Raw genomic sequence first — 13599 nt, 5'->3', positions numbered from 1 at the left:
ACAGAAGTGCAGCCTATGAAGTGGTACCACTGTGGAGTTCCCATTCCAAAGGCAACAGCCAGGGCTCCCTGGAGAACGGTAACGGCTGTGGCAGAAGCAGCAGCAGGAAATGGGTTTTCAAGTACTTACACTAAAAAAGCTGCCGATGATTTGAATTATGCTTTGGGATCCTGACGCTACACAGAAACGACCCGGATTTTCAAAGCTCCGAACAATCCTGACAGAAAAGGAGGCGGGCACCATCAATTACCCCCGCTACGGCCCTCCACGGGGGCCCTTCCGTGTGCCAGCGAAAGGCACTTTGATGTGAGCCTGAGCCACAGCTCATTCGCTCCACTGTTCAGGCTCTAAAATATCATTAAGCTGGAAGTGAAATAAGAAACAGGGACCCAGCCATCCAACAGCATTTTGCCATAAAGAACTCAACTCCTTCGTGTGAACAGTTGAGAACTATGATCACAAACTTTTATATAAGCCAACAGCTCCATAGGAAAAGATATTCCACTTCATCAGATCTGAGGCACCCTGGATGGGATGACACAGGTCCATTTGTACCACCAAGAAAAAGATGTGGCCAATTAAATTATGGCACATCATTAATCTTAAAAGGCAGCCTGACTTTGTAGATGTTAAAATGTGCACTTTAAAGTAGGAGAAACATGGGATTACGGGTCAACACAAACATGATTTTCAATGCTGAAATCCCCAGTTGTCCAGTTTTTGTTTTTCAAGGTCTGAATTATGTTTCTTGGCCAAACTCTAGTTTGCAGTCCACCTTATTTATCCCTCCCTCCTGGATCCCTACACCCTGCCCATCACTTTCAACTCTATAGACTCAAACTCCTTGCATCAGCTGTAAACCCGCCAAGCCTGCTTCCTAGGCCTGCCCTGCTCCTTGCTGCTCCTGTGCCAGGGCTAAAAGGAGGAGGGACATGTGTTCTCTTTTACTGAGAGGGAAAATATCTATGCCTGGGGAGTCTAACCCTGTCTATCCAACCCCCCCTCACCCCCCCCCACCCCCAGCAGCTACAACAGGGGTGGGGAATCTCTTTCCTGCCAAGCGCCATTTGGATATTTGTAACATCATTTGCAGGCCATCCAAAATTATCAACTTAAAAACTAATCTGCTACTTGGTCAAACATTTAATTAACTCACCCCTAATGCCTTGCCAGACCAAATGATTTCACGGGTCTTATACGGCCCGTGGGCCAGACATTCCCCACCCCTGAGCTACAAGTCTATAGTAGAGCTGAAATGGCGAGGGGAAGACATACAAGCTCGGGTCCATGGTTTTTTTTCACTACTGCTTGTGAACATCAAATCTACACAATCTATAGATAAAGAAAATACTAGGCCGTTTAAATCCCGGCTCCGTAAAAGAAATGAGATTAAGCTAGACCTTAAAGACTTCCCGAAAGTCTCCAGGCATAAATAATCTTTCCTGCTTTTGATTCTTATTCACCTCTTCCTGAATTTAATCATTAAAGCCAGGAGGTGGTATTTGGGTTAATTTCTTTATTAGATAAAAGAAGGGGAGGTGTTCTTTCACTAACATTCCAGTAATGTGTTGAACATTGGAAAAAAAAGATTTATAAGAGCCTACTTTTTTCTCAGATAGGGAATAATGAATTCTATAAGGTATTTTCATTTTTTTGTTATTTATTGAATTTAGAGAGAGAGGAAGGGGGAGAGGGAAGAGAAAGAAAGAGAGAGAAAATAAGAAAGAGAAACATCAATTTCTTGTTCCACTCATTTATGCATTCATTTGTTGCTTCTTGGATGTGCCCTGCCAGGCATTCAAACTGCGTAACCTTGGCCTATGGGGACGTCACTCTAGTCAACTGACCTACCCAGCCAGGGCTGTTATTTTCATTTTTAAGTGAAGACAATGTAAAAGATCAAAGCACATCTTTTTTTAAATTACATTTTAAATTCAAACCATCTCATTAAAGAAGAAATTTGAAAATATTTGAAAAGGCCAAAATCTCTCTCCATTGCAGGGGAAAAGATACAAACAAGTTTTCCTTCTAAAAAGTGCAGACTACCAGAGAACTATTATAGGCATAAAGGGGAATCTGATAAATTTACTGTGGTTCAGAAAAAAAGACTAAAAAGATCATTAGTATTTTACTTAAAATTTAAAATAAAAGCCAATGTTTTTCTTCAACTTATTAACCTCTACTAATTATCATTGCTATCAGGGACTTTACTATAATATTCAGAACAATAAAAGAGCCTGCTTTAGAAGAAAAATTAGCAAGATAATAAACCCAGAAGCCATAAAGGAAAAACTTGACAGAAATTAACCACACAAAAAGTTTTGTATATAGCTAAAGATAACATTAACAAGTTAAAAATTATGTAGGGGAAAATACATCACTAAAAATGTCAAAAGATAAAATAATAATAATAACGAGAAAAAATATTTGCAAAATACATGACAAAGTCCCAATATACAGTTCTTACACAAAAAAATGAGGGGAAAAAACAACAACCACAAAACAAAATAATTTTAAAATAGGCAACTGACATGACAATTCTTTTTTTTTTTTTTTTTTTTTGGTTAACCTTCACCTAAGGACATTTTTTCCACTAAAAGAGAGAGAAACATCTATGTGAGAAAGACACATCCAACGATTGGTTGCTTCCCGGGGGCAGAGAATGAACCTGCAACCCAAGTACACGCCCTTGACTGGGAATCAAACCTGAAACCCTTCAGTGTTCGGGCCTAAACTCTACCACTGAGCCACACCAGCCAGGGCTAGTAAATGTACTCTTGAATAAATTTGGCAATACTATGCCACTAATAAAAATTAAATATTTCTATATCTATTGCCTGATCACTTAAAAATCAAGAGGCAGAATGTGTCCAGTATGCTTTTTTAATAGCAAGCTAGTTAATACTTTCTTCCAGATAGATAGCTTTTCTGAACCTATTAACAAGATTATGGTGTGCCCTTTCGTACCCTCAGTACTCATTCTGTTGTCCCCGGTTATGTTGTCTTTGCTCTCCTTACAATGAGAAGGAAGACCAATGGGTGTTTCGTTAGACAAAATGTTAAGCTAAACTAAAACATTTTGGTTTTGCCTCATTTAAGAATCTACAAGCATTCTGAAGGCATTAATTAAATGTATCTACCCTATCCTTTGGACATGGTAGGCACACAACGAATACTGGTTGAATGAATATAACGCATTCATGTTACCCTATATGGATTCATTATTTCGATAAAACTTTACTGAACACCTACTGGGTGCCAGGTTATATCCTAGATATATCCAAGACATAGTACCAGATGTGAGAAGCTAACAGTTCCTTAGGGAAACAATGATATTAATTAATAGTTACAGTGATACATTGTCATAAATTTTATAATAGAGAAAAGTAAGAGCAAATATTAACTTTGAAAAGAAAAAAAGGCTGAGGGGAGTTTTACAGAAAGACTTCGAATTAGAAATAGATGTTCAAGGACACAATATGGCTGGAAGTGGTTAAGAATGAGGGCTCTCATTCAGACAACCCGGGCTCAAATCTGGCTCTTCTATTTACAAGCTGTCCAACTTTGAGCAAAGAGTTTCCATTTCTTAATTAGTAAAATGAGGACAAAAATAGTACCCACCTCCAAGATTGGTTATACGGCTTCACCAGATAATGCATATCAAGTGCTTAGCACTGTGTAGCAACCAATACATTTTAGTTATTATTATTATGACATTAATGCTGAATAAGAGTCAGCCAGCTACAAAAGAGGTTAAAGGAACAGAGAGCATTCAAAATATTTGAGAAAAGGTCAACGTTTAGCCTGTGGGAAACTTTTGCTACTAAATAACACAACCCCTTCTGAGATAAAAATGCCACCTCCTTCAAAATGCCCTCGCTATCTGGTTCCCCCATGGAATTAATCACTCTTTTTCCACTTTTGGTCTATATTTCTTATGCTTTTCTTATGACTTCAATTCCAGCCATAAGAAAATTCCAAGGCAATTAGTTGAATGCATTCACATATCTAGAAGTGCATATATATTGTCAGATCTGGTGAAAGGATACCACGAAATGCAGCTTAAACCACACTATAAGTTCATGATTATCAGATAGAAAACGTTAGGTGCCACAAAAGGGGTTTAGAAGAGCTCTGAAAGTTAGTAAATCCTATTTATTTGCTGACATGCCTGCTTCTCTTCTAGAATGTGAAAGAGCCGGAGCACACTAGCCTTGTTTTAGACTTGCAATATCAGGCTTAGGAGGTCTATGCATTCATTCAACTATTTACCAAGCACTGTTCGAGATTACAAAGCTTAGCAGGACTTGGTGGAAGAAAATAAACATAAAAACAAAGGATGACGATCATCTGTGATCAGTGCTAATGACAGCAGCTTAGACAAATCAAGTCCGGGACCCCAGAGGATGCAGCGAGTAAGCAAGCACCCACGGGCTGAACGAATGAATTAATCAAGGGCCTTACCCAGGAACTCCGCCTGGCGTCAGCTATGGCACAACGAGCAGGTTCCGCGAGACCGAAGCTGCACCGAGCCCAGGATGCCTGGGATGGCGGGCTTTGCCTGCCAGTGACACATGCACTCGGTCAACACACGTGTACAGAGCACCCACTGTGAGCCAGGCGGGCGCCAGGGTGACCACGCGGGGGTCCCCCGGGGAGGGTCTCAGGGTGACCCCAGCAGCCTAGAAGAGAAGAGGGCCTCCGGGAGTTCACAGCTAAGCAGAATGATACTTCAAAGTCAAAGGCTGAGCTCCCGCAGGGCAATGCACCTCCGCGGGATTTGGGGAGGGGGCGGGTCAGCCCTCCCGGAAGCCTCAGCCAGAATCCGGAGGATCCCGCACCTCCTCTAACTGCACCCCAAGCCCGGAGGCGAAGCGAAACTCACCGGAGGCCGCGGATGCTGTCACCGCGGGGAAACTCTAGCCCCAGCTGAAGTCCAGCTTCTAGCAAACCCCAAGACCCAGGCTCCAATCTGCTAGTTCCTTCCTAGTCACAACCGAACTCGGAGTCCTGACGTTATTGAGGAACAGCTGCTTCCTTCAATCGCCCACTAGCGACTCTCCTGGTGGGCGGGGCCATGCCGGGGTGGGCGGGACGTGGAGACGAAAGTCTCCGCCTTGCTCAAGGTTGGTTGAGAAGTCCGCCTGCAGTTGCAAAAGTAAGGCTGTTTAAAAGCGGGCGCCAGAGGTGGCGGGAAGCGCCTCCTGTGCGCCCATTGGTGGATTCGTGAGCCAATTACAAAAGAGTTGACTCTGGAGAGGGAAGGTTTATCGGTTGCCTAGAGACGCCCAAGCGCTTAGTAACTCCACCCTTGGGCTAAGATGAACTTGGTCATCCCTGAACCCCATGACCCGTCCGTCCCCTGGTGGGGTGACTGTGCCCCCTGCGCTTGCCATTCCTAAACCTCAGCACACAGAATCCCCCACTTGCCTATCAAACCCTTACCTTGCAGTTTGGCCTTCTGATTCTCCAAGGTGCCTGCCTCCCCATCAGCTAAACAGTTAAATGGTTTTTTGACTTTGTCTTCCTGATTACTAGGTTTGAATTTGTGTTTCTTTACTTACTAGTTAGGTGGCACATTTTCCCACGTGTTTATTCACTACTTGAATTTCCTCCCATGTGAAAGTTCTTGTCACTTACTGGTAGATGTTAACCTGTCCCTTAAGACAGCGCCGCCCAGTTTGCAGTAAAGCCCCTTACTTTATGTTCCTTCCATGGACGAAAGGGTTCCAGAGAATATCAAGGAGTTGGTAGCAGCAGGTTCACAGAGCCTTTTAACCCTTTGCCATATATGGAATAAAATGGTTGTTCAAGGCTCTTCATAATCTGGCTAGTTTTCCTTTGCTACTGTTACAGAACTTGCCGTTTGGGGTGTTCTATTCAAGAACTACAAAGGGTGAGGCAGGACCCCTACTCTCAAGGTACCTACACTCTTTTTGGAGTGCAAGATGCTTACATAAAACGACAACACAGAAACGTAGTTGACTACAGGTAATGTGAGTAGAATAGGCAATAATTCTAGGGGAAAGTGAACATCTCATGAAGGCTCTATCAGGAAAGGTTCCTAGAGGAAGAGCGTCAACAGGCAGGTTGACTAGCATGAATGATTGCAATGTGAAGGCCAGACAAGCAAAAATGAAGGATTCTTATATCCAGAGGTGAGATTGGAGAAGTAGGCAGACAGAAGGTAACCAATAGAAGAGTGTGGGGCCTGGAAGAATGGGAAAGGCATTCTACAGAGGTAAGAATGAACATGTCCAGAGATACACAGACAGAGGTATTCTGAGGTAATAAAGACAAATGATGGGGGAGAGAAAAGCTACAAAGACCTTGACTGCTGGACAAGAGATTATTTGGAATGTTGGGTTAAAGTTTATCCTGCATTTTTTAAACAGACACACCTGTGAGCTGGAAGGAGGCTACCTGTACCAGACTTGTCTATATTTCAAGTGTAAATGTCACATTGTTAATGAGATGTGGTTCTTCCCATTAAGAAACATTTATAAAGGTGGAGTTATGCTAACATTTCTCTTTTTTCCTACCTTCTCAGAGCTATCAGATCAATGCAATGCAATCATGAAATGAGCGCTATCCTCTGAGTTCAAGTTCCAGCTCTCCTACCTACCAGCTTTTGTCTGCACAATTTTTTAAAAATATTTTTTATTGATTTTTTTACAGAGAGGAAGGGAGAGAGAGATAGAGAGTTAGAAACATCAATGAGAGAGAAACATCGATCAGCTGCCTCCTGCACACCCCCCACTGGGGATGTGCCCGCAACCAAGGTACATGCCCTTGACCGGAATCGAACCTGGTACCCCTCAGTCCCCAGGCCGACACTCTATCCACCGAGCCAAACCAGCCAAGACTGTCTGCACAATTTTTCTTTGACCTCTCTGAGCCTCCAAATCCCCATCTGAAAATAGGAACGATACCTACTTCACAGGATTGTGCAAAGGATGATATAAGATTGTGTGAAAAAGCTTTTAAAATGTAGGAATACTATTTCTCAAGATTATTTATATTGTTTCCTGTAGTTATAGCTGGTTGAACTAGAGTACATACTGGAATCTGAGAGAGTAAAGAAAAATCAGGAAGTTATACTTGCCATAACCCAAATGCTACAGTGGCCTAAGAGTGGATGGTAGAGTAAAACACGTGTGACTGTGTGCAGAGGGCAGCAGGAGCTTATGGAATGGGGCAAAAGAGGAGTTTGTTCAAGAGAGATAGCTTTATGAGGACAAGACCAAAATGTGAAGTGCTGAGATGGAAAAGGAGTACTTGAAAGAACCAAGGAAGATCGGGCCATTATTTGTAATTTAGAATATTCAATCAATCATATTTTGGGAGCATCTACTTTGTGCCACGCACTGTTCCAGAGGCTCATTTAAGGCTGACACGTGGGTCAAAATGCCTGTCCTGACCAAGCTCCTTTTCACAGAATCTGCTCCTGCCCACAGCCACCATGACTCCACCATCAACACCTTGCCACCACCCTGAGACCTGATTGGATCAAAGGTGAGCATCAAGCCCAAGCTGGGCCAATCACATCCCCTTCCCAGATAACTGAAATAAGACTTCATGAAACTGAGGCAGGTGGGAACCATACAGAAGAGAAGCAGACTTTTATTACACTCGTCTGTATTTTATGGGAAATACGCTACCACCATAGCTGTGGCTTGTGTATGGTAGAACCTAGACTAAAGAGCATGAACTGCCGAAACCGGTCTGGCTCAGTGGATGGAGCGTCGGCCTGCAGACTGAGGGGTCCCGGGTTCGATTCCGGTCAAGGGCATGTACCAGGGTTGCGGGCACATCCCCAGTGGGGGATGTGCAGGAGGCAGCTGATCGATGTTTCTCTCTCATCGATGTTTCTAGCTCTCTATCTCTCTCCCTTCCTCTCTGTAGAAAATCAATAAAATATATTTTAAAAAAAAAAAAAAAGAGCATGAACTTCTGTCACTCAAAGCCATGGATCTATCTGGTTCCTGCACTTTGTGAAGCCTGACACTTCAGCTTTCCCTTGGGTCCTGTGATACCTGAGCCTTAAAACATCTTTTGACTTGAGCTGGCTTGGGTCATGTAGGGATTGAATAGTTCAATCTTTCATGTTCACTCAGAACCTTAGAATGTGACCTTACTTGCAAATAGGGTCTTTGCAAATGTAATTAATTAAGAGGTTATTCTGGATGAGGATGGATCCTAAATCTAATTTCTAATACTAGTGTCCCTAAAAGAAGAGGAAAGATACAGAGAGACACACAGGGAGAAGACAGCCACGTGGAGATGCAGGCAGAGATTGGAGTTCTAATGCCAGAAGCCAAGGAACACCTGGGCCCACCAGAAGCTAGGAGAGGCCAGGAAGGATTCCCCAGTAGAGCTTTCAGGGGGAGCATGGCCCTTGAAATCACGGTCAACACCTTTATTTCAGACTTCTGGTCTCCAGAACTGTGAGAAAATAAATGTCTCTTGTTTGAAGGCATCTGGTTTGTGTTACTTTGTTGCAGCAGCTCTGAGAAATTAATACAGGATGGTTTCCATTTCTTGCAAGCAAGCATTTATGACTAAGATGTATTCATGATGATAGATTATATTTGAAAAGTCTAGACCAGTGACTCTCCCAACATTGTTCCCCGTCCACTGTTGGAACTCAAGGATCTTCCTGATGGGCCATTAAATGATATCTACAAGCTCGTCATTTCTTCAGTTGCCATGAAAAAATAACTTGCAATTTTGTAGGTTTTTATTTTTACATATAAGTAAGGTTTCTCTATTAGAAATCTACCAAGTAAGATGTTAGGGATTTCTAATGTTTAGAATTCATAAATTAAAATTAGCACCTTATTCAAGTTTATCAAGAATGGCTGTTCATCATTTCTATGCACAACATTGCAAAGCTCCTGTCATATACACTTGAAGAGAATTGAAATTCCCACTTTGGGGAGAAGGATGCTAATTGTGATAAAATAAGTTTTTCAAAAAATTTATAAGGCCGTATTTTGGAATATATAATCATATTGATAAGATTATATTCTTCCCTTAAAAGTAAATAAACAACTCCTAGCATTCTTTCCAGTTCTTTATTGTCTCTGAGTTACTTTTCCTTACATGCACACAAAAAAAGGATGGGTTGCGGGGTGAAATGTATGTAGCACGGTAGGTCTTTTCTCAAAAGAGTGTGAGAACCACCCAGCTGGTGTGGCGCAGTGGTTAAGCGTCAACCCATAAACCAAGAGGTCATGGTTTGAATTCTGGTCAGGGCATAGGCACGGGTTGCAGGCTCGATCCCCAGTAGGGAGCGTGCAGGAGGCAGCCAATCGATGAAGTTTTCATCAATGTTTCTGTCTCTCTATCCCTCTCCCTTCCTCTATCTCTTAAAAAAATCAATAAAAACATATATATATGTTATAAATATATATATTAATATATATATTTTAAAGAGTGTGAGAACCAATTGCCTGGAGTTAATGTTTAGGATTTTCAATCATGACAAGGTCTTAAATCAGAAAACCAGTGAAAGCTACCAAAAACAGTGATAATGACCATTGATAAAGATCTGAAGCTACAAGGATTATATTTGAACTTGGAACGCAGACCCCCGCCCCCCAAAGGCCACTATGCTTTATGTTTCTTGAAACACTCAGTAGATTACAAAGGAAAGAAGGAAGTACCCAAATGAGATTTAAAATTGGTGTACATTTTAAATGCTTAGATGACACATTCAATGCATATTGACAAAAATACAACATAATGTAATCATAACATTCATAAAAATATCACAGGATTTATATAAAATGCTAATGGACTTGAATACTTAGGTGGTATACTCCAGGAATGAGACACATGTTTAAAGTGGCACCCTGACTGGTTTGGCTCAGTGGATAGAGCGTCAGCCTGCGGACTCAAGGGTCCCAGGTTCGATTCTGGTCAAGGGCATGTGCCTTGGTTGCGGGCACATCCCCAGGAGGGGGTGTGCAGAAGGCAGCTGATCGATGTTTCTCTCTCATTGATGTTTCTTGTGTGTGTGTGTGTGTGTGTGTGTGTGTGTGTGTGTGAAGTAAAATGAGTCCAGGAAAACCCCATGAGGCTCCCCAAGGTCTGCAATGATTTATTTTCTGCTGCCCACCCCACCCCCCACCAGTTGGGGAATGGGGAACTTTACTGTACTGAGGATTGCATCACTGGGGACAGCCTTTCCTCTTTCACTTCTCCACTGGGGTCCTTTCAGCACAGAATTTGCTTCAGCACCTCTCTGCCTAACAATCAAGGCAGTGAGAGCAGAACTTAGACCAAGTGCAAGTAGAAAAGCTATTTCACTGGGAAGAGGAGTTACATGTTGTAATTAAGAATTTGGGCTCCAGAGGCCCTGGCCAGGTAGCTCAGTTGGTTAGAGTGCCATTCCCATATGCCAAGGGTGCGGGTTTGATCCCAGCCAAGGCACATACAAAAGCAACCAATGAGTACATAAGTGGAACAACAGATCTCTCTCTCTCTCTCTCTCTCTCTCCAATAAATAAAAAATCTACACTAATAAAAGAGAAACATGGTAATTAGCGTATGACCGCTACCCTTCCCATTGGCTAATAAGCATATCTTTATTCAAATTAACTGCCAGCCAAGATGGCGGCCAGCAGCCATGCACTGAAGTGAACAGGGAGGCTTGCTTGCTCCAGTGATGGCAAACTCCAATGTTCCCCGCCTGACTTGCAGGCCTCTCAGCTGCAACTCTAAGCAACTATGTTGCAAATATAGAAGCTAAACAAAACCCCAGAAACCGGCTTTCAGTCAGCCGGGCTTCAGCCAGCCTGACCGCAACATTGTATCAAATACAGAACGTAAACAAAGGCCAGAAACCGGCTTTCAGCAGCCGAGGCCTCAGAGCTAAAGCTGGCCCAGAATAGAAAAAAAAAAAAAAGAAAAAAAGGAGCAGTTGGGAGCTTCAGTCACCCGACAGCCTGAAAACAGCCCTCAGCCCCTCACCCAGACTGGCCAGGCACCCCAGTGGGGACCCCCACCCTGATCCAGGACACCCTTCAGGGCAAACCAGCCGGCCCCCACCCATGCACCAGGCCTCTATCCTATATAGTAAAAGGGTAATATGCCTCCCGGCACCGGGATCAGCGGAGCAGTGAGGCTCCCGGCACTGGGATCAGCATGACAGGGGGCAGCACCCAAACCCCCTGATCGCCCTGTGGCTCTGTGAGTGACAGGGGCCGGGGCCACAACCTCCCTATCCGCCCTGCTCTGTTCGTGACAGGGGAAGGCGCCCCAACCCCCTGATCAGCCCTGCTCTGTGCCTGATAGGGGGGAGCTCCCCAATCCCCTGATCGCCCTGCGGCTCTGTGTGTGACAGGGGGGAGCTCCCCAACCCCCTGATCGCCCTGTGGCTCTGTGTGTGACAGGGGCCGGGGCCACAACCTCCCTATCTGCCCTGCTCTGTTCGTGACAGGGGAAGGCGCCCCAACCCCCTGATCAGCCCTGCTCTGTGCCTGATAGGGGGGAGCTCCCCAATCCCCTGATCGCCCTGCGGCTCTGTGTGTGACAGGGGGGAGCTCCCCAACCCCCTGATCGCCCTGTGGCTCTGTGTGTGACAGGGGGCTGGGCCACAACCTCCCTATCTGCCCTGCTCTGTTCCTGACAGGGGAAGGCACTCCAATCCCCTGATCAGCCCTGCTCTGTGCCTGATAGGGGGGAGCTCCCCAATCTCCTGATTGCCCTGCGGCTCTGTGTTTGACAGGGTGCGGCGCACCAACCCCCTGATCGGCCCTGCTCTGTGTGTGACAGTGGCGGTGCCCCAACCCCCTGATCGGCCCTGCTTTGTGTGTGACAGTGTGTGGCGCCCCAACCCCCCCCCCCCCCCCCACGGGCCCTGCTCTGTGTGTGACAGGGTAGAGCCATAACCTCTCCATCGGCCCTGCCCTGAGTGTGACAGTGGCCGTGTCCCAACCCCCTGATCGGCCCTGCTCTGTGGGTGATAGAGGGTGGCGCCCCAACCCCCCTCCACGGGCCTTGCTCTCTGTGTGACAGGGTAGAGCCATAACCTCCCCATTGGCCCTGCCCTGAGTGTGACAGGGTGCAGCACCCCAACCCCCTGATCCGCCCTGCTCTGTGTGTGACAGGGGGCAGCGCCTCAACCCCCTGATGGGCCCTGCTCTGTGTGTGACAGGGTACGGAGCCCAACCCCCCTGATGGGCCCTGCTCTGTGAGTGACAGGGGGCAGCACCCCAACCCCCTGATGGGCCCTGCTCTGTGAGTGACAGGGTCAGCGCCCCAACCCCCTGATCAGCCCTGCTCTGTGCGTGACAGGGGGTGGCGCCGCAACCTCCCCATTGACCCTGCCTTGAGTGTGACAGGGGGCGGTGCCCCAACCCCCCAATCGGCCCTATCCTGAGCATGGCTTCCATGACCAGGGCACAGCACCGGCCCTGCCTAGCCTGAGCTCAATCCCTGTTGGCTGTGACCTCATTGATGTTTCTAACTCTCTATCCCTCTCCCTTCCTCTCTATAAAAAATCAATAAAATATATTTTAAAAAATAAAAATTAAAAAAATAAAGTGGTTTGATGTTCTTTGTCTTAGATCAGGTTCTTAGAAGTGAACGTTAGGATGAAAATTTGAGCACAAATGATTAACCGAGAAAGGACTTCACAGAGAAAGCTGTCAGGGAGTGAGGCAGGTCAGGGAAAGGGAAGAGGCAGTGCAGGCTGTGCTTTGGGAGAAGTGCCACCCCAGCCCGATTCACAGGGAGCTCTGGAGTATAATTGGGAGGGGGCGGAGCTTTCCCACTTCTGCAGCAGTGATGGTGGCAGGGAAGGGGAGAAGGAAACACAGGTGCTTCTGGCTATTGGTGACTCAAAGCAACTCCCTAGCCTGAGGTAGTCCTCAGAATGAACAGTCACGGTGCAGGTAGTTAAGAGCAAAACACATAGAAGCCAGCAGTGTGAGCACACAGATACGATTCAAGGATCCAAGGGGGTCTGGGCGGAGCTGACGGTATCTCCTACATCTGTTTGCCATCCTTTGATCTTGTCTGCATATATTCCTTTTTATTGCTGTGTAGTACTCCATGGTATAGATGTACCGTTTATTTAGCCATTTACCTGGGAACATCTGGGCTGTTTCCAGTTGTATGTAGTTAAAAACAAGGCTACCATGAACATTCCTGTACAAGTGTTTCTGTGAGCACAGGTTTCCACTTCTCTGTGGTCAATGCCCAGGAATACAATTACTTTGTTGAATATTAGCTGCATGTTTAGTTTTGTAATAAACTACCAAATTGCTTTCCAGAGTGGCTGTACTATTTTACATTCTCACCAGGAATGTATTTGTGATCCACTTTCTTCTCATCCTAGCAACATCTAGTGTTGTTGCTATTTTTCGTTTTGCCCATTCTGATAGGTATGTGGTAATATCTCCTTGTAATTTTAATTTGCATTACCCTACTAGCTAATGGTGTTGAACCCATTTTCATGTGCTTACTTGCCATCTCTATATCATCAAGGATATGCCTGTGTTTTTTTGCCCATTTTCTAATCAGATTTTTTACTGTTTAGTTTTAAAGAGTTTTTTTTTTTAAATATATTTTATTGATCTTTTATAGAGA

At 45.0% G+C, this 13599-nt stretch overlaps 1 protein-coding gene across 1 annotated transcript in view; it reads right to left on the bottom strand.

The window, feature by feature from the left end:
- Nucleotides 1-4949, bottom strand: part of CEP152 (centrosomal protein 152) — a 93983-nt gene extending 89034 nt beyond the window's left edge. The window contains exon 1 of the mRNA XM_070404693.1: nucleotides 4886-4949. The gene's annotated coding sequence lies outside the window, so the exon portion shown is untranslated. The remainder of the gene's footprint in view (nucleotides 1-4885) is intronic.
- Nucleotides 4950-13599: the final 8650 nt, after the last annotated feature.

Source organism: Myotis yumanensis, unplaced genomic scaffold, assembly GCF_028538775.1.
Source record: "Myotis yumanensis isolate MYYU_CA2020_CCGP unplaced genomic scaffold, mMyoYum1.0.hap1 SCAF_1, whole genome shotgun sequence".
Lineage (NCBI taxonomy): Eukaryota > Metazoa > Chordata > Mammalia > Chiroptera > Vespertilionidae > Myotis > Myotis yumanensis.
This window is presented reverse-complemented; position numbering and strand designations above follow the sequence as displayed.